Raw genomic sequence first — 19304 nt, 5'->3', positions numbered from 1 at the left:
GGCCTCTTCTCCCAAGCAGCTACCAGTAAGACAAGAGGGCATGGACTTAAGCTCTGCCAGGGGAGGTTTAGGTTGGATATTAGGAAAAATATTCTTTACAGAGAGGGTGATCAAGCATTGGAATGGGCTGCCCAGGGTGGTGGTGGATTCTCCATCCCTGGAGGTTTTTAAGAAGAGAGTGATGTGGCACTCAGTGCCATGGTCTGGTAACCACAGTGGTAGTGGATTAAGGGTTGGACTTGATGATCTCAGAAGTCCTTTCCAACCCAGCTGATTCTCTGATTCTGTGACTGAATTTAATTTTAATGGAAGATTCAGGATGAAAGGTAATTACGTCTGTGATTCCTCTGGTATCACTTTTAAAGAGATACTTGTCTGGAAAGAAGCCAGGTACACAGTTGATCTGACACAGATGACATTAAAGTGAGTCTAAATGATGGTGAAGAACATCAGGCTGGTGTGTGTTTTCCCCATATGAATCAGGGAAGGTAAATCTAGGTGACATTCTGGTTGAACCCAGTGGAAGCTTGTGCCCTTTCAGTTGTGAATTATAAGGCCAAATTTTATTGCAGCAATCCCTATGAGTTAGTAATAATTTTTGTAAAGAAAGCAGACAAGGAAGAAAGGAAGTTCACCAAAGAACTGGCACAAGTAAGCAAATTATAATGTGAAATACTACAGGTAGCTATTCAGGAGGTGATTTAGATCTGCTTCCATTATGATTTTATATTCTAGTTGGATCTAGACAAGCCAAGGTTTTTTTGACCAAACTCAAAGTGATACAATGACTGAGCACAGTGAGTCTGGTATCAGGCCTTACACAGGTGAAGTGTTAACTTATATCTGCTTCAGAGAAAGTTTTTCTGAAATGTGAGTGGGTGGTCAAATCTTCATAGCCTTTAGAGAAGATTTTTCTCTGTGAGCAAAATTATTTTCTCTATCACCATTTTTAAGAGGCCAAAACAGAACAGAAGAAGTTAAAGAACTTTTTTTTGCAAAGAGGAAAAAAAATCTCTTGTAGTCACTTTTTCATGCCATGAAGGGATACAGAACCTGTGTCTTCATACACTGGAAGAGTCCATATAAATAAAGCTGTATCTACAAGGAGGAATTACATGTACAGCTGTGCAAGATTTCATTTGAGATCCCTCACTTCCTCATGATTGCTTTCAGGGCTGGCAAGGTGGAGGACACTGCTGCAAGAAGAGAAGAGCAGAGCTCAGCCTCCTTGGAGCTCCTGGCAGAGGAGGTGGTTGGAGATCAGCTGCCTTGTCAAGTCCCTGAGGTGTGTTTGGATGGAAAAGCAAATCCTGTGTTGTGGAGACAGAGAGGGGGACTGATGAATCAAAAGGGGATCACAGCAGGATGAAGGATGTGTCCTGGACACTGTGCCTGTTCTTGAGCCTTGTGATGGCACCTGGAGCAGCAGAGAAGCTCCAAGCCATTGCCTTTCTGAAAAACTGTAAGTGCTTGCTGAATCCACTGTCTTACAGCTCCCAGCCCCTTACCACTGCTCCTTGAGACTCTCTTCATCCCTCAGAGCTTCCCAAATCTCACTGATGTCTCTTCCTGTTGAACTGGCTTCTTGCTGTCACAAAATCAAAAGTTGTTGACACTGAAGTTAAAGAAAAATAAAATTATGGTATATATCCTACCTGACGCAGAAGTAATCAGTTCTGCCTACACTCTACTCTGGAGTGGTTTTAAGGTGTTGGCCGTGTCCACAACTTTTAAGCCATTTTTTTTACCTTAAGACCAAGATAGGAAATTACATAGAATTTTGTACAGTGTCATCTAGGACGATCCAGAGTCCTTATCCTTGCTGATAATCCTTTGAGCCATCTTATCCTTCAGCAATTTCTGTCTTAATGCATGGGCTCAATGTAACATTTCTGTATTATACATGACAGTAGTTTGCTTTAAACTGAAATGGAATTGCACAGTCCATTGGTACATTATGTTGACTGTAACTCAGTTTAAATTATAGTGTTCACATACATTTTTCAGACCACAGGACTGAAATTAAAATCTCTGCGATGGCTCTTACCACACATAATCAGTTGTAGTGTGTTTTAGTGTAGTGTTGAACCAGTCACCTGTTTGTGGAAATGGTGTATTGCAACCTTGACCTCTCAAAATGAGAGAGAGGAGAGTTTAACTATGTCTTCTTCACTCCACCAGGTATTTATAAACATTGGTAAGTTCCCTTTGGAGTCTTCTCTTCTCCAGGCTGAACAGTCCCAGCTCTCACAGCTTCTCCTCATGTGACAGATGCTTCAAAACTGTTGTCATCTTTGGGGCCCTTCACTGGAGCACAGCACAATGCTCCAGTATGTCCCTGTCTCTCTTGTACTGGGGGCCCAAAACTGGACACAGCATTCCAAATGAATCTCCCCAGTGCTAAGCTGAGGGGAAGAATGCTCTTGCAGGTAGAGAACCAAAGTGAAAGAAGCCTAGTAGTTTATTTGTTTGGTAGCCAAAATATGGATCCAGCATCAAACTAGATTATCTGGAACAGCCATTAAGTCCATAAGCAAAAGTGATTCTTGCTAGTCCTCCAGGTAGGGCCTGATTAGAAGTATCTTAATGAAACCCTTCCCACAGATGGCAGTCTACAGTTATAGTTTGGGATTCCCTCTGTCTTTTTGAGAACAAAACAAGATGATGCATTCTGCATAAAGCCATAGTTCAGTGTATAGGTAAGCAGGCCCACTGCTGTGCACATCAGGGTAACTCTCATGATACATGGAGGTAATGCAATGGAAATCACAGTTTAGAAATCCAGTTTATCTTGCTGTGAATAGAACTGCATCCACTGCAGACAGCAATTAGTTTTGTTCTATAACAGCATTATAGAAATGTGACATTGAAAAACTATTTGCAAACTACCAAGCATTCACATTGCTGGAGTTCATGCAGTTTAGAAAAATGTTAATTCCTGGTATGCGAAGGAGAACAAAGGATTTTTTGCCAACTGCAGACAAAAGGTCAGATCACAACTGCTGAGGAAATGAGGGAAAATCTTCCTTCAACTTTAGCTGCTTATATAGTTTATAAAAGCATAATATTCTGTGGACACCTCTTTCTTGCAGCACTGAGTTTCTGTCACAGATGAATTATGGATAGCACTATTTTAATTTCCTACCTTTATACCAGTATCTATAGCCCCCAGACTGATAAACAAACAACGTTTGTTTATTTGTTAGTAGAAAACTGATTTTTTGCCTGTGCTTTTGCAGATGTTATATAGCATGTTCATTCATAAAGTAAATATATGCCACCAGTACTGTAGAAGCTTTATCACATTAATGCTTAGGTAGGTATTTCCTGCTTATGTTTAAGACACTGATGGATCTATGCATCAGTTCTTATGATCTATTGACTATGACAGAAGCAAATAGTGCTATATACAATAAGAAGTTCCTCATGATCTCATATTTTCTTTAAATATGAACCATCCTTCTTGCAGAGATTAATTTGTTTCTAAAGAATGAGCTTACATATTTTTCATCACTTTGCCTCTTCCTGAATTCATGTTCAACATGGATTCCTCAGGGCAGCTAGAAACATATAAGAGATATTATGCAGCTCAGCAGAGCTGGCTGCTGGCAAGTATAGGACCTTCTGTATTCCCCTCAAAACAATTAGAAACTGTGCTGTTTGCTGTTCCCTGGGAAAATTCATTAACAGAAGATGACAATAGTCAGGGTTCCTCTATGTTTTTATGGTAGAATTACCTCTCATTTGAAAATATTTTTTTTTAACTGGGAAGTCTTAATTAGATTCAGAACTCATTTGTTTCTCCATGAGAACTTCCTCACACAGAGCAATATTCGCTATCAGTTTTTTGAGGTTCAGGTTCTGTAATTTTCTATGTCTGGGGACAAAAGCAGCCTGCATCTGAATGGTGAGAGGAAGTAATAGTGGCTGTTGGCCACTATTGGCCACTATTCTTTGAGTGTGACCAGCCAGACAAGTCCTTATCCACTGAGTTGTCTACCCACCAAATCCATATCTATATCAAGTTGCCCTTTAATATACTTATTGAAATATAATAATTGTAGCAAAGAGGGAAGCTTTTGTCTAAGAAATTGTGCCAGAATGTTTAATCCAAGTCAATGTTTTTGTAAAGAGACAGATGACTGCATATTGTTTTAGTGTGGTTTAATGAATTAGTACTTGTTGTAAGTCAGTCTACTTACAACAAGTCTGAGTCTGTACCGCTACTGATAGATAGCTCCTACATTTCTGTTTTAGTCATAAATGTTTTAGAAGTAGAGAAACTCCTAGCAAGGAAACAGAGAAAACGTGAGGAAGATGGACTGCATCAGGATTCCCTTTGTACCCTATGGTTATGTTCACATCACTTTAAGAGCTTGTGATCTTTTGTCCCAGGTTTCAAGCACATAACCTAAATGCAAGGTGATTTACAAATATTCATTAAAAAAGAACAAAAAACCAGGTTTTCACAAACTCCATCCTAGAAACATTGAGGGAAATCACCTTGTCTTTCTAAGCTGTCTGAATGTCACCTAGAAAAAGGGAAGCAGCTACAGTCAATAGAAAGAACAAGTCAACTCAGAAAGATGATTTACTTTATTCTATTACAGGTAGACAAAGCCATGACATTAATTCCTCAGTCATTTAAATTTATTAAAAATTTATCCTTAAAATTAAGGATTTAGTACCTTTTGAGATAGATACCTTGTTGTATCTGAGAGACATACGCTAAAGGTTTTCATATACAAACCCAAATCCAAAAGTTACTCATATTTCTGCCTATCTAAGTGGGATAGCATTAAATATCTGGAGTGACATTAGAGATGTGTGCATGGGCAACCAAGGAAGGCCTGAAGTGGTTTTTATGCTTTATTAACTAGAAAAAGCTTTGTGGATGTCTTAATAATTCTTGGATAACTTGTGAGCCAGTCCTCTCAGAGCTGAGACACATCACACAGGTTTATCATGTTCCAGAGCCCTTGTTGTGCAGTGTTGTCCATTGTGAGATGGAGAAGGTAGCCACAGACTTGGCTTAACCACTTTGAAAGGGTGGTCTTGCACATGCAGTGCTACAAAGATGAGTTTGTTGAAAATTCTAATCCAACAACTTTCCCAAACCCACCTATAGTGTGCCCATAATTCAGCACCAAACAACTGCAGTGGTTGAGTCACTGGAGGAAGCTTTGAAGAAGATGAAGAATGGGAACCTGAGTGATATTATTTTACTTCAGTTGGCTGGTTTACCTGATGAGCAGGTAAGAAAACTGAGTGCTGAGTCGCTCTCAGGTCTTAAGCTTTAATTGGGTAATGAGATGAACTAATGGTCTGGTATGGGCTAATCTGGCCATAGTTCACAATGCTGAGCTCAGCATTAGCCATGTGCCACTTGCTACCAAAGTTGAAAAAAACAAAACAAAAAGCCCCCAGAAGTTAACACCAGCAGGCAACATTTCAAGAATGTGTCTGTAGAAAAAAATATTTCCCATCCATACCTCACAGATTTTCTTCTGAGAAATCAATGGTGCTAAATAATTGTGTCAATTTTGGACATTGTTTACATTTTATAGGCTTGGATTTTTGTTCTTACATTGATTTTATGCTGACATAAATCCTTCACTTCAAAAGAGCTACTTGATTTAAATCTGTAACAGAACATAATGGGACCTGTTTGCTTTCATTAAAGGTCTTTTGACTTCACTGGTACCAGTATTAAACAGGAATGGTCAGAGGACTTGACTGTAAATTGTAGGAACATGTCATTTCATCTTAAGTACATGCCAAGTAATTATATTGCTAAGATAAATAGATTCTGCCTATCTAAATGGGATAGCATTAAACATCTGGAGTGGTGCTAATTGCACACAAAATGATGGTGTTAAACACAGAAATGTTGGTGTTAATTGCAAACAAAAAGAAGGCAAAGAGAATAAAGATAAAAAAAGACGTAAATCTCAAAAGTGAGAAAAAAAACTAATTTGGGTAACTTAGTACATATATAAAAGAGACTAAATAAATAATTGGATCTGATATTCCAACCATTCCTCTTCTGTCCTTAGAATGATGTGTGTCTGTGTGCACACAGACATAAAGATATGTATGCTTATACACACATGTAGATACATTATATATTTATGTATTAAAGTGAAGGAGGATTAGTGAATCTAGGTAGGAAAAAAAGGCTGTGCCAGAGCTCTACTCACTAAGTCGTTGCTCTATCTGGACACAAGAGTACTAATGAAGCTCTTTCAGTTAACAATTTGGTGATATCTTTGGTGCTTTTCTTAAGGGAAAAGGCCATTTTGCCTTGACTGTGAATGAGAAATACCAGATTAAAGTTTTGAAACATGTTTTTCAGTTTTAATCTTGTGAAATTTAATTCCACTTTTGAGGTTTTATAATTATTTGAAAATACTTTTTTTTAGGTTCAGAGATCATTTATTGTGCCAGAAGGAGGTTTTGCCCAGGAACCCACTGGATTTTGGGGTGTGCAGCTGTGATTCCTCTTTGCTGTACACACTTGGCAGGAGCTGCCCTCTTCTCAGTGACTTCATACTGCCCAGTTCTGGAGTGAGAAGACCTCTCATCAGCAGCTGCCTGTTCTTCAAGGATTTAAAATTCTATTCCTTTCTTCCACACTCCCTGTATTTAGGAAATTTTGGCTAATGCCTTTTTATTGTCATTGGAATAAAGCCACATGTAAAATTGTAGAAAACTCTAGTGAACTGGTACACTTAATCTTTTCCTGTCAACTTTGATGGTTTAAATGGCTGAAATATTGCCTCTGCTGCTGTTCCTTCTTTCACCATTTTTTTCCATGGCCAGACCATTTTCCAGTCCTCTTTAAAAAGCTTATTTTCTTTTCCAGCTAGTATTCGTCCATTTTTTTTGTCTTTGTCACATAGCACAGGTTTATACTTGCTATTTTTGCTGAAAGATGAACCTTGGGTGAGGACATAAAGGTCTCATGAGGGCAATTAGTAATAACCTGTGAAACTCTCCTTAAAAATCTCTTTTCACAAGTCATTCCATCTGGCTGTGTCTGCTTTTGGTTAGGTGTCTGGCTTGCAAAAAAAAAAAAAACCTCACTAGTTTTGTCTTGCAGGAAAAAAAAAAAAAGATTTGTAGCCATGTCCTTAAGGAGGAAACAGAGAGAAGAAGTAGAATGTCTGAGACATTGAAAATTATTTTAAACATCTCTTGTTCTGCAAATATCACTCTGCATAACCTGTTTTACAATTCACTACCACAAGTTCATGAATTCACAAGTGTTTACATTACTAAGATTGAGCTAACACCAGCTTGGTGTGCACTGATGGAGCTTTAGAGCTGCAGAGAAGAAATATCCTTTGCTCTGTAGATTCATTTCAGTAGGTTCTCAGCAAATGCTAGAAGGATTGATGGCCTAGCATTAAGTGGTTTCAAGTGCTTCTATGCAGCTGTGTTGCCCTGTGGACTTCCATTCATCCTTCATCATGTTTGTTGTGTTTTAGAAGATAAAATTGCTTGCCAAATAACCAACTCCCTTTATACAATGCTGTTGTGTCAATCATCAATGTTGTTGAATCAATCATAGAATCATAGAATCATAGAATTGGCTGGGTTGGAAGGGACCTCAGAGATCATCAAGTCCAACCCTTGATCCACTGTCGCTGCAGTTACCAGACCATGGCACTGAGTGCCACATCCAGTCTCTTTCTAAATATCTCCAGGGATGGAGAGTCCACTACTTCCCGGGGCAGCCCATTCCAATGTCTGATCACCTTCTCAGTAAAGAAATTCTTTCTAATATCTAACCTAAACTTCCCCTGGCACAACTTAAGATCATGCCCTCTTGTCTTGTTGAAAGTCGTCTGGGAAAAGAGACCGACCCCCACTTGTCTACAACCTCCTTTCAGGGAGTTGTAGAGAGTGATGAAGTCTCCCCTGAGCCGCCTCTTCTTCAGGCTGAACACCCCCAGCTCCCTCAGCCCTTCCTCACAGGACTTGTGCTGGATCCCTTCACAGCCTCCTTGCCCTTCTCTGGACCTGCTCCAGGACCTCAATCTCCTTCCTGAACTGAGGGGCCCAGAACTGGACACAGGACTCGAGGTGTGGCCTCACCAGCGCTGAGTACAGGGGCAGAATCACTTCCTTGGACCTGCTGGCCACACTGTTCCTGATACAGGCCAGGATGCCATTGGCCTTCTTGGCCACCTGGGCACACATAGTGACTGTTGCTCATTGTAAAGAATAGAAATTGAAAATGTCTCAGACCCATCTGTGATAATAGAACCATATAATCATAGAATGCCAGGTTGGAAGGGACCTCAAGGATCATCTGGTCCAACCTTTAAGAATGACTTTTAGAATGACATAGCACAAGTCTTGCCACTGACAACCCCCCAATCTCAACACTTTGTTTATTTACTGGAGGACATAATATCAACACTAATGGCAGTCATTAGAGTCTTGAAAGATAATGATGATCAGAACCTTGACAAATAGGCGTAGCTCAAAGGGAAGGGAATAATAGAATGGAACTTTGGGTTGTGAAATTTTGGTTAGTCTTGATAGTAGGCAAGATACTGTATAAAACCAGATTTGGAAAATTACAGAAAAAATATAACATTTGGCACATAGAAAAATACTTAAATCATTACTCAGGGATTGTGTGCAAGTTATTCCATTAATATACTTCTTGACATTATGGTTACTTCTCAGGCTCTTAAGCCATGTCTCTGTTGATGAAAAAGGTAAAGGAATGAGCTAGAGTATGGAAGTGTGATTATGAACAGTGCTGAATAGCTGGCACACAACCAATGTGGTAATGACTCAGGCCAATGAGTGCTTTCTGAAAGATTGCTGGGAAAGGTTTGGGGGATTTTATCCTCCAGGGACCATTTCCAAAACCAATATGCATGACTCTGAATAAGGCTTTGCTTCCCTCCCTCTGAGGATGGGTCTCCAAAACTGTTCCAGGAGTTTCCCAAACACCTCTATATTCTATATTCTCCTAACCCATAAGGTAGTGACGTAAAAAGCACACAACACCATAAAAGCAAGGAATTATCTGTTTCACAGTGTTAGGACACCACTATGAGGGGCTGTAGCATAACTCTTAAAATATTTCAAACCTTTAAACATAAGAAAACAGTAGGAATGTGAACCATAATTCAGAAGCATAACGTTCTAGCACAGACCCAGATGGTGACCAGGAGCGAGCCATTTGCAGCATGAATATAGTTTTCTGGGCTATTTGACATCTCTTTTATTTAACAGTGGGCAGATAGTCTTAGAGGCTTTACATATTTCTATTGTTAAAATGTTTATTGAAGGGCATGACTATTTGGTGGATTTCTTTCTCATGTTCTCTCTTTCCCTTCAGCACCAGGGTAATTACAGTGTTTTATTATTATTATCATAGTTTCGCTAGTCATATGCCTATTTATGTAGCCATAGGTAATCTTTAGGTGTAAGCATTCTTGAAATTGTATTTTATTACCTAGAGATATAATAATGTATTTTTACATTCCTCTTTTCCCCACATTCCTTATTCTATTCGCAGTGAACATAGTGCTGACATTTTAACTGTAGTATCTTCTTTATCACTGTCCTCTTTCTATGTTGGCAGCACTTTGTGTACCAACATCACATATCCTACCAGTTCCTTCTCTATTTCTGGAGAAAAGACATATAATACCTCAAATCTTGGAACTCTCTACCCTTTATTGTCTTTACTCTTTGCAGAGACAACGTTGTCTGTCTTATCAGAACAAGCTGTTCTTATCAGTAGCACTTTTCTTTCTAGAATGAGCACTAACTATACACTGACTGGACTCCTAGCTTCTCCTAGACTTGGCCTTTAAGCTCAGAAAATGTCATTACGAGTACTTTAGAATTCTACAGAAAAATGAAAAAAAAAAAAATAGTCTTTTCATGTGGAAGAATATTTCCTGGCTGCTATACCCTCATTTGCCAACATTTGGTACTCTGGAGCCAAGCTGCATCACCATTCCTGTAAAAAGAGCAATCATAGCAAGCAGCCTTGACTGCCAATATGTCTTAGTAACCTTTTATATTATAGCAGTGTTGTTACTGCCACAATAGGTTAGGGGATGTCACCACTTCTATTATATTTGAAACCACATTTTCCAGGGCTTTATAACTTACATACTGTGATAAATACTGAACTGAATCTTTATATATGGCTTGTCAGATAAAATAGATGAAGATATAGTAGGTAGAACTTGGGTGGTATATTACAACAAAATGGCAAAAATAAGACAAGAGCAAATAGATTTGTCTCGTTTTTGACAGTATGAAAGTTAAACATACTTAAAAGGGAACATAAACTCTACTCTGAAATTAGGCTTTCTATTTTTGATCCTCAAAAGATTCCTCAGCCAGCTTAGTGAAGTAGAAGTGAAGAAGAAGAAATCTCATGAGCTGGGGTTATATTTTTACCACTTCTGTCAACTAATCAGGGAAGCTGCTCTCTGTTGGGGAATGCCCCTTGCAAGAGCTGGAAGAACAACACGTTCAGAGTATGGGAGGTTGTTGTTCAGGGTCATCCGGCAATATTGACAGGAATGCTAACAGGCAGACAAGAATGGAAAAACTGCATATCTGATGAAATAATCTGAATATGCCCCTGTAAGAAGGTCAGAGGATTCCTCTTTCCCATGAGTACTTCTCTGCAGTTTTCTTTGCAGTGCGTGAACTGATACAATAAACCAAGATTACAGATATGTAACTGTCCTATCAAAGGTGACAAAGCAAGTGCTTCCAGATAGGATATTAATTTTAATTCATAAATCCAGGCAATAATTGAAGAGGGAAAAGAATAAAAGACACTTCAACAGGATTATCAGTTTGCAGCAGCACAGTGTTGTGACTCATGTGACTCAGGTAACTCTTGAATTCTCATGCACTCTCTAGCCCTGACATTATTCTTTCCCTTCTGTATCTTGGTTCCCATGGGAAGATAGTTGTAAAGGTGAACTGAGTAAAAATTAGAATAAGCTCCAGAACTACATGGTGTGATGGAAAGAATGGCTACTTTGCTGATCAGTAGACACATGTTTCTATATTATATTTAAACAATCACAGGGAAAGTTTTGCAAGAAGCTGATATAAGCCATCAAAATAATTTTTTTCAGTAATTAATAATATTTAGTAAATGTAATTTTCTCACAGGTATTCTACAGCACAATCATGGTAACACAAATATTTTATATCTATTGTTTGATTAAAGTTTATCTCCAGTTTAGAGGAAATTATGGACTTTTTTTCCTGGATTATAAGAAAGTGAATTTGCATTGGAAAACTAAATGAAGAAGTAAAATCATTTGAGTCAAATCACAGACATGTGGGTGGCACCAATCAAAAGTTCCTGGTTTTATATTTTTAACAAATTATTTAGAAATTAATCACATACAAAAGTCAATCAGAGAAACTGGGTATATAATTTAAAATACATTTTGCAGACTGATACAGACAGTGTCTGAACTGAGAGGCAAACTTTAATTAATATTCATTCATTCTAGCAGTCATTCAAATTTTGAATTATCTTTGTGTAAAAAATTCAACCTATGTATGCAGGAAGAAAAGTGTGTAATAAAAGCATCAGAGAAAAAAAACTGATGTGCTCAAAACATAATTTTGCATAACACATTAATGAGAAATGATAGTTAATAAAAATGCAATCACTAAGGAAGCAACTCAACAGAGAAAGAAAGAGCATAGTAAGCACCTGAAAAAAATCAGTGGTGGGGGTTTGTAAGATTTGTAAAATTATGTTTGTTTCTTCAGTTTAATTACAAGGTAAGATATTATTATACATCATTTTTATTGAGCTGGAAGGAAAGCTTTTCTCAATATGCTGTACAAAACAATAAGTAGTTCTTAAATTTCTTGTGTGTTTGTTGCCAGGAAAATATACCCCTGAGGTTACAAGAAATGTGATCAAATCTTTTCTTGAAAAGTTATAGGGTATCCATTAATGTTTATAAAAGAAATAAAGCAAGCTCTTGGGTTGGAGGATGGGGAAGTGTGGGGTTGGTTTGGAGTAATAGAATGTTGATGACTATTACAAAATCACTGTAAGAGCTGGATTGATCACACTTAAGAAGCTACGAAATGCTTGTATAAACTTACCAAATGAGGTGACAGAAAGCTAAAATATTAAAACTCTATTAGTGTTCCTCAGTTTCTTAAGAGTTTCCACTATTAGTTTAGCACGGTGGTGTTCTGTACTTTTTCTTATTTTTAATTTCCAGACTAATGCTGTATTTGTTATGAACCTATTAAAAGAGCCTCTAATTTCAAAATCACAAATTTTATTGCAATGTTGATGGTAATTTTTTAAGTGAAGTCTGAAAAAATGTCTAAATACTGCAGCCTGGGACTTATCTTGGATTCTTTCTGAACACCAAGTACTAGATAAATCAGAAGATAAATATTTTAAAGAGAAAGATAACTCAAATATGTGTATGATTAGAACAGTATTTATTGAGAAATATGGATCCTGAATCCAAGTAATGAAGAAAGATCTAAAATTATATTTTGCCACACTTCCATTCAACATCAAGTATTGTGCACTTACATAATCTAGGCACAAAAACTACATGTTAATTAAAAAAGCATTAGATAAAATAGATTAATACATTTGATGAACTATTGACCTAAATTTCAGTGTTTCCCCTGCAATTTTATTTACGAAAAATGGAAGAACAAATGTGTTTTTTTTCATATTGTGTTTTCTGAAAATCATTTTTGTCTTGGAGTTTCACTGTTGCAAATCAATGCTTGAACATTTAAAGTGAATTCATATGCAAAATGATAAATCACTGCAATGTTATACGTAGATGAGAAGATGACCTTTGTACCACACACATACTTTTTGTCTTATCCTCAGAAATCTGCTCTCAAGATCCCAAATTTTTATCCCAGCATAAGTATTTCTCATTTCAGTATACACACACGGATATGCAATCACTAATTAGCACATGCTTGTATTAATCCTCTTACATCCACAGGCTCTATTAATTGTGCAAGCTCAGCACATTACTTAATGTGCCTAATGATCATGAGTCATTAGATGTGTGCCAGGGGACATGGGCTGCTGTGTGCCAGAGGACCCTGAGGCTGATGCCAGCTGTGTGCTTCAGCATTGCTGGGCAGCTCTAACATTAGCAGCACTAACATTAGGGTCTTCCAAACAACTTCTCCAATTAAAAAGCTGCAGTTCACTAGGAAGCTATGAAGTTTCAAACAGTTTTATATCTGCTGTACAGAAATGCAACTAAGCATTTTAAACAGGTGTTGGTGATGTGTTTTATCCCAGTAGCAACTGGAAGTCCTGAAGGTTTTTCAAAGGTCTCAGCTGCTGATACTGGCAATTATCATGTTTTTCCTGATGTGCAGTCTTCCATTAAATAGAAGTGCTGTTTCCTGAAGTTCTGATTTTAGCTGTAACGAGGAGATTACACCTGTACAATGTTTGCATGAAAAATGTTTAATTAAATATAGATATAAACATGTCTGAATCTAGCAGGCTACACAAACACAATGTTGATCCAATTACTTGACCATTAAAGGTTCGGAGGTGTATTTTGTCTTGTAGCTTGATCACACATTGGAACGGGCTGCCCAGGGAAGTGGTGGATTCTCCATCCCTGGAGATATTTAAAAAGAGACTGGATGTGGCACTCAGTGCCAGGGTCTGGTAACTGCAGCCATAGTGGATCAAGGGTTGGACTTGATGATCTCAGAGGTCCCTTCCAACCCAGCCAATTCTATGATTCTATGATTCTACGATTCTATGCTATCCCTCTTTCTGAGTTTTCTGTTCAATAAACCTTTGGCTTTGTTTCACAATGTGAAATAACCCTGGGAGCAAAGAGTGATCACAAACACTCAGCCTTTCTGTCCCCCTTGGTAGGAAGAGTCTGGGTGGGGGCTTTTTGGACTTGAGTAGGAAGCCTGCCATGCCCATCTCCTTACCTGAGAGAAAGACTTGTCACTCTGCTTATCTTCTGCAAAACAGCACAGTACTATCAGTGTGTAAAGAGCTCTTTCTAGTTCTTGGAATTAGTATGTTTGTATTATTATTATTGAAGATTTTTTTTTCTTTTAAGGCACAAGCAATTTTTGAAGAAAAGTTTAAGGAAAGGAACACTTAAGTTGAGAAAGCTGTTGCCTTTGGAAAATGAAAACTTAGCCTACCACAGAATGTATTGAAGTAATGGATGGTTCTTGTGCTTCATCTGACAGGAAATTTTGTGCAAAAATCTTTTTTCATCTATTCGTTTTTAGAAAAACTAAATTATTTTTTCAGCATACATAGTCCAAGCAAGGCTGCAAGTGCTTAATAAGTAATGAAAACCTACATAAAACATGAGAGCTTGGAGGTACAACAGTTCCTTCATAAAATGTTTTATTAATTGAAATACTAACCAAATTGTCAGACTGTATGAATACCTGCATAAAGACCAGAACAGATACTTAAGATGCTGTATGGTGTTTAAGTGCCTGCCTTGCTGTTCCACCACATCAAGGTCAAAGACCTTCCCCTGAGCCTCAAGGCCTGTCGCAACCAGTTTAGGGTTTTATTCCTTTTGTTTTTTATCAGTTAACCTGGTTTGCCTCCCTTGCACCTCCCAATTTAATTACTTGTGCTTCTGAGGTATCTGTTGCCTCCTTTTTGCATTGTCAACAGTGTCCCTGGTAAGACACCCATTGTCCTGTAAAGTTGCCCTGACAGCTGCCAGCTGGCCAAGACTTAAAAAAGGGGGAAGAGAGTATCAGCATATGGTTGTTTTCTAGGTTTGTGACACAGTATATGACATTATCCCTATACCAGCAGTTGTCCTTTGATGCTGTAAACACTTTGGGGCTTCTGGGGAAGCACACATATTTAACTTCAGATAAGAAAACTCCCAACAAGAAAATAAATTATTAAGGTCAGAAAGTGAAGGAGTCAAAGGCTATGAAACTCCCCAGTTACAGTTTTATTTCCTCAGCAGATTATGCACATCAGGATGAAGCCTTTGAATACAATGGTCACAAATTATTTTTGCACAGATGCTTCTTTAACTAGTGCACTGGGTGGCTGGAGCTCTGAAGATTATATAGTTATTCTCTAAAGTACTCTTGTTTCGTCTTCAGCAAAAGCTGGAAGATTTGCAAAGCAAGAGTGCTGGAAACAGTAGCCAGAGGAGGGGAGAGGAATACTGCCTTGCAGAGCTGGATGTTTCTTCACTGGCAAATACAGGGTTCCTGTATGGTGTGAACCAAATGACTCAGGATCAGATTAAATGAGATGTTATTTTTCTTTATCTTCTGCATTTCTGTTTTGAGATTAATATCTTCATTTGCACACAGTTTACGCTCATAACTTTTTTGTACACAAGAGCTTCAGCTACTCAGAGACTCTCATTTCCCATTTCCTTGTGCTCCTTGTTTCCCCTTTCAATTCCCAGTTACTCCCTTCTTAAAAAAATCCCTGTTCCAGACTCCTGTTCCTCCTGTCTGCTTGGTTCCCAAGACAGGCCTAGGTTCCATTTCCTTCCATCTTCTAGTAAATAATCAGAGTCAGGTGTGCAGCTGGATTCTATGACCTTATAGGGCTTTTCCAAATTAAATAATTCTATGATTCTGATGTTAAGTACTGCTTTCTTTCAGTTAGCCAGAAAACACAATTATTCATGACATTCAGCAGAATATATTATCCATCCTTTATTTATATATGTGTATTTATATAAATATGCATATATATGAAGAAAGTTACTTTTTAGACAACAGCCAAGTACACTGTAAAGGGAAGAAAGTTTTCTGAATTAACACAAATGTTATCTTGAAGTTAAATGCACACAGATGTATTACACTGGATATTCAGATATGACCTGATCTGACCTCGTTACTTCTCTGAGAGTGTCTTCCTCTACGTAAAACCATGTAATGACTCCAAAATTATGTTCATTCAGCTTCACAGTCTGCACTTGTGCTTCACTCATTTCTTTGCTGGGTATAGAAGAGCAACAGTGAATTTACAGTGATTACTAACAAGTCAGCACTTTTACAAACTCTTGCTATAAGGACTTTGTTTAAATGAGAGCTGATCAGAAAACTGTATTGGAGAGCTCAGTTCCTGCCTATCTGGGGTTTATTTGTTTCTTTAAAATAAGTAAGGAGCAGAACACAGCTCCTGCACAAATACCATGTGGCTATCTCAGGAAAAAAGTGCACAGTCCACAAAGCTTAAACCAAATCAGAATCACAGCAGTTTATCAATTTATTAACAACATGTAATTAACTAGCAAGAAGTCCACCATGTAACCAAGATTTGCAGTGCAACAGATAAACCACAAGAGGTGAAACACATAACTAGATACTTTAAAAAGTTAATGTGCAACTAAATATTTCTAAGTACCCTTTAGTGGTGGACCTGGTCATGTTGGGTTAATGGATGGACTTTATAGAGAATTTGCTGAGTTGGAATGGACCCATCAGGATCACCAAGTCCAACTCCTTTCACTGTGCAGGGCACCCCAAGAGTCACACCATGTGCCTGAGAGCATCAGGTGACTTGATGGCCTTTAAGACTTGATGATCTTGAAGGTCTTTTTCAACCAAAACAATTCTACAATTGATTCTATGATAAATCCTAGAGTGTTCTAATCCCAATAAATAGTCACAATTACCTCTCCCAGCAGTGTAGGCTTCACTCACATCCCCTCTCAGGAATGTGTTTGCCCACTTGAGTACCCATCCTGGGGGAGAGGTGGCTGCTCTAGGGCTGAGTGTGCCCCAGGGCTTCCAGTGATTGATGAGCCATGTAAATTCCCCCCCTCCTCAAGTCACATAAAAAATCCCAGAGGTGTGGGTCCCCATGGGCTGCTCCCAGCCCCCTCACCTCCAGCTGGATGCAGGCTCCTCACGGTGCCCTGAGCAGAGGCTATGAATCCAGCAAGGAACTTCTGGTTGCAGACCAGAGGATTTGATCATTCACACTGATAGGAAGACAGAAATTCTCTTAGCAAACCAAAAACCAACCGACCAACCAAGAAAATATAAAACAAAACTCAAAAAAAAAATCCCCAAAATAAAATAAGCAGCCAAAATCCCACCAAGTTTGCTGTGTAATGGAATTGTGGAAATGTCCAATGACATTTTTCATGTCTTGAATCCAAATAATTCTGCCTCCCAGGTGTATTTTAACATTTCTCAATCCAGCTTTGAGTCAAGGTCTCAGATATGTATTGAGGGATGCCATAAGAGTACCAGTTAGTAAATGTGGCTGTTTAGAGGTCATCTATCCAGGGAAGTTAGGATACAGTGAATTTACAATGCAATGACTTTCATTAGCAGGTACAAGGGTGGTGTTGTGTGGCCTCACAAACCACAACAGCAAATGCACTTGATGTTTACACCTCATCTTACCACTGTAAAGGCTTCTCCAATTTCTAAAATCCCACTAACAACACGTGATTCCTTCATATCTCATTTACTGCAGAGGAGAAGAGAGCATCAACTATGGTAAGATTTTATTTTGGAAATACTGGGGAAAAGGAACAGATCCACAAGTTCGAGGCTGAGCAGAAGATGCAAAAATAAATCTTTAATAGCTTAGTAAAGGACAGGAGTTTTCATGACTGGAACCTACAACAGTATTTAACTGTTATTAATGTAACTAGGGAGCAAAACTGCAATTTGATGACATCCAACAGGTGATAAAGCTCACACTCAGTTTGGTGATTTCATAGTCCTTATTAGGTACCTAGAGAGAGGAATAACTGTTGTGAAGGCATCTTACAGAATATCTTGCTCCCAAAGCAACTCATGATTGCAATTTTTTAAGAAAGAAAATGTGAAACCTTTTCTGTGGATGTAGCTTAAATAAATAAATCAAAGCACTGTTAGCTTACAGAACACTTAAATGATGTATTAAGAGACTGAGTGTACTTTATTTGCAAAACAAAGTAATTTAAAGACTGCTGCTGGCAGACTGAATGGGCTCTCTTATTTTAATGATGATGAGTGCTGTTGGTAATAGCAGGTGGAACCATCATCCTCATATAACCTAGACTACATATATTAAACATACACAGATGATATATGTCAGAACCTAGGCAACAGATTAGCTTCAATCAGGCACAGAAGTCAACAATGCCAGTGTGCTTTCATCATGAGAAACAATCTTTCATGCAAAGCTATCTGGCTTGAAGATCAGTCTTTTAAGAAGCTGCAGCAAAGTGGAGGAAGAGTGAAATGAAAATCAGTGTAGAAACCACAGTGAATAAATTATGATTTTGGTTCAAACTGTAGATTACAGCACAGAGTTTGCAAAGAATATATAAATGTGTAATTGATCAGGCAAAAAAAGTGAGTGTTAAAACTGAATTTCCTAGTGAGTGGGGAAAAAAATCTTTAAGCAACAATATGATATGGTTCTGCCCTTCTTGACATAACTCTTAGAAATGAAGAGGGAGGTTACAGGAAGCTTCATTTATATGAGAAATACAATCCTCAACTTTGAATTCAAATAGATGGGAAGCTGTAAGAATGCAAATGGCATGTGCTAAATCTCTACATGACAAAACAGAAGGATCCTCTATTAGCTGAGAGTGAAACAGATGTTAAGAAGGAACAGCAGAGTAGAAAGTAATGGTTAAAATGATAATATTACTATTATTAACAATATATTTATGATTAATATAAACCCAAGGGCAACAAAAACTGCACATAACATTCCAAACATCGTCTCCCAAGTGACAACAGACTCATATTCCTCAACCTGATGGCTAAAGTCCTGCCAGTGCAATTGTGTTATGGAATATGGGTAACTTTTAAGGACAAAGAAGATACAGGAATGTCAGTGATGAAGAAACCATTCTACACAACTAATCAGCATGATAGGACTATAAAACACCTTTGTTGATGGCAGCATCTGTATTTCCTCTTATGACTGGGAGGGAAAAGGGTTCTGCAAGAGAAACTTGACCCCATTTTGAGCTCTGCAAAGAGCTGTAGCATGCCTTGTATTCATGCATAAGAAAAGTCCATTGTTGGTTGAAACTCTGGACTCCAGATCTTGAGTTCTGCCCTCTGGGAACATTTGACATCCAGCAGCATGGATGTAGAGAGGGGGGACTCAAAGCCAAACTCTTCAGTAAGAATGTCCCCAAATCATTTGTCCTGACATAGTAGTAAGTCACAGAACACAAATCTCTGTACATTTAATCAGTTACCCAGTCTTATAGATAAAATCAATTCCTTGATCTAAGTCACTTTGAAGAGACCTGTTGTTTTAACTCAGTTTGTCC

Source organism: Heliangelus exortis, chromosome 1 (assembly GCF_036169615.1).
Source record: "Heliangelus exortis chromosome 1, bHelExo1.hap1, whole genome shotgun sequence".
NCBI classification, from domain to species: domain Eukaryota; kingdom Metazoa; phylum Chordata; class Aves; order Apodiformes; family Trochilidae; genus Heliangelus; species Heliangelus exortis.
The sequence above is the reverse complement of the archived record's forward strand: the minus strand, read 5'-3'. Positions refer to the sequence as shown.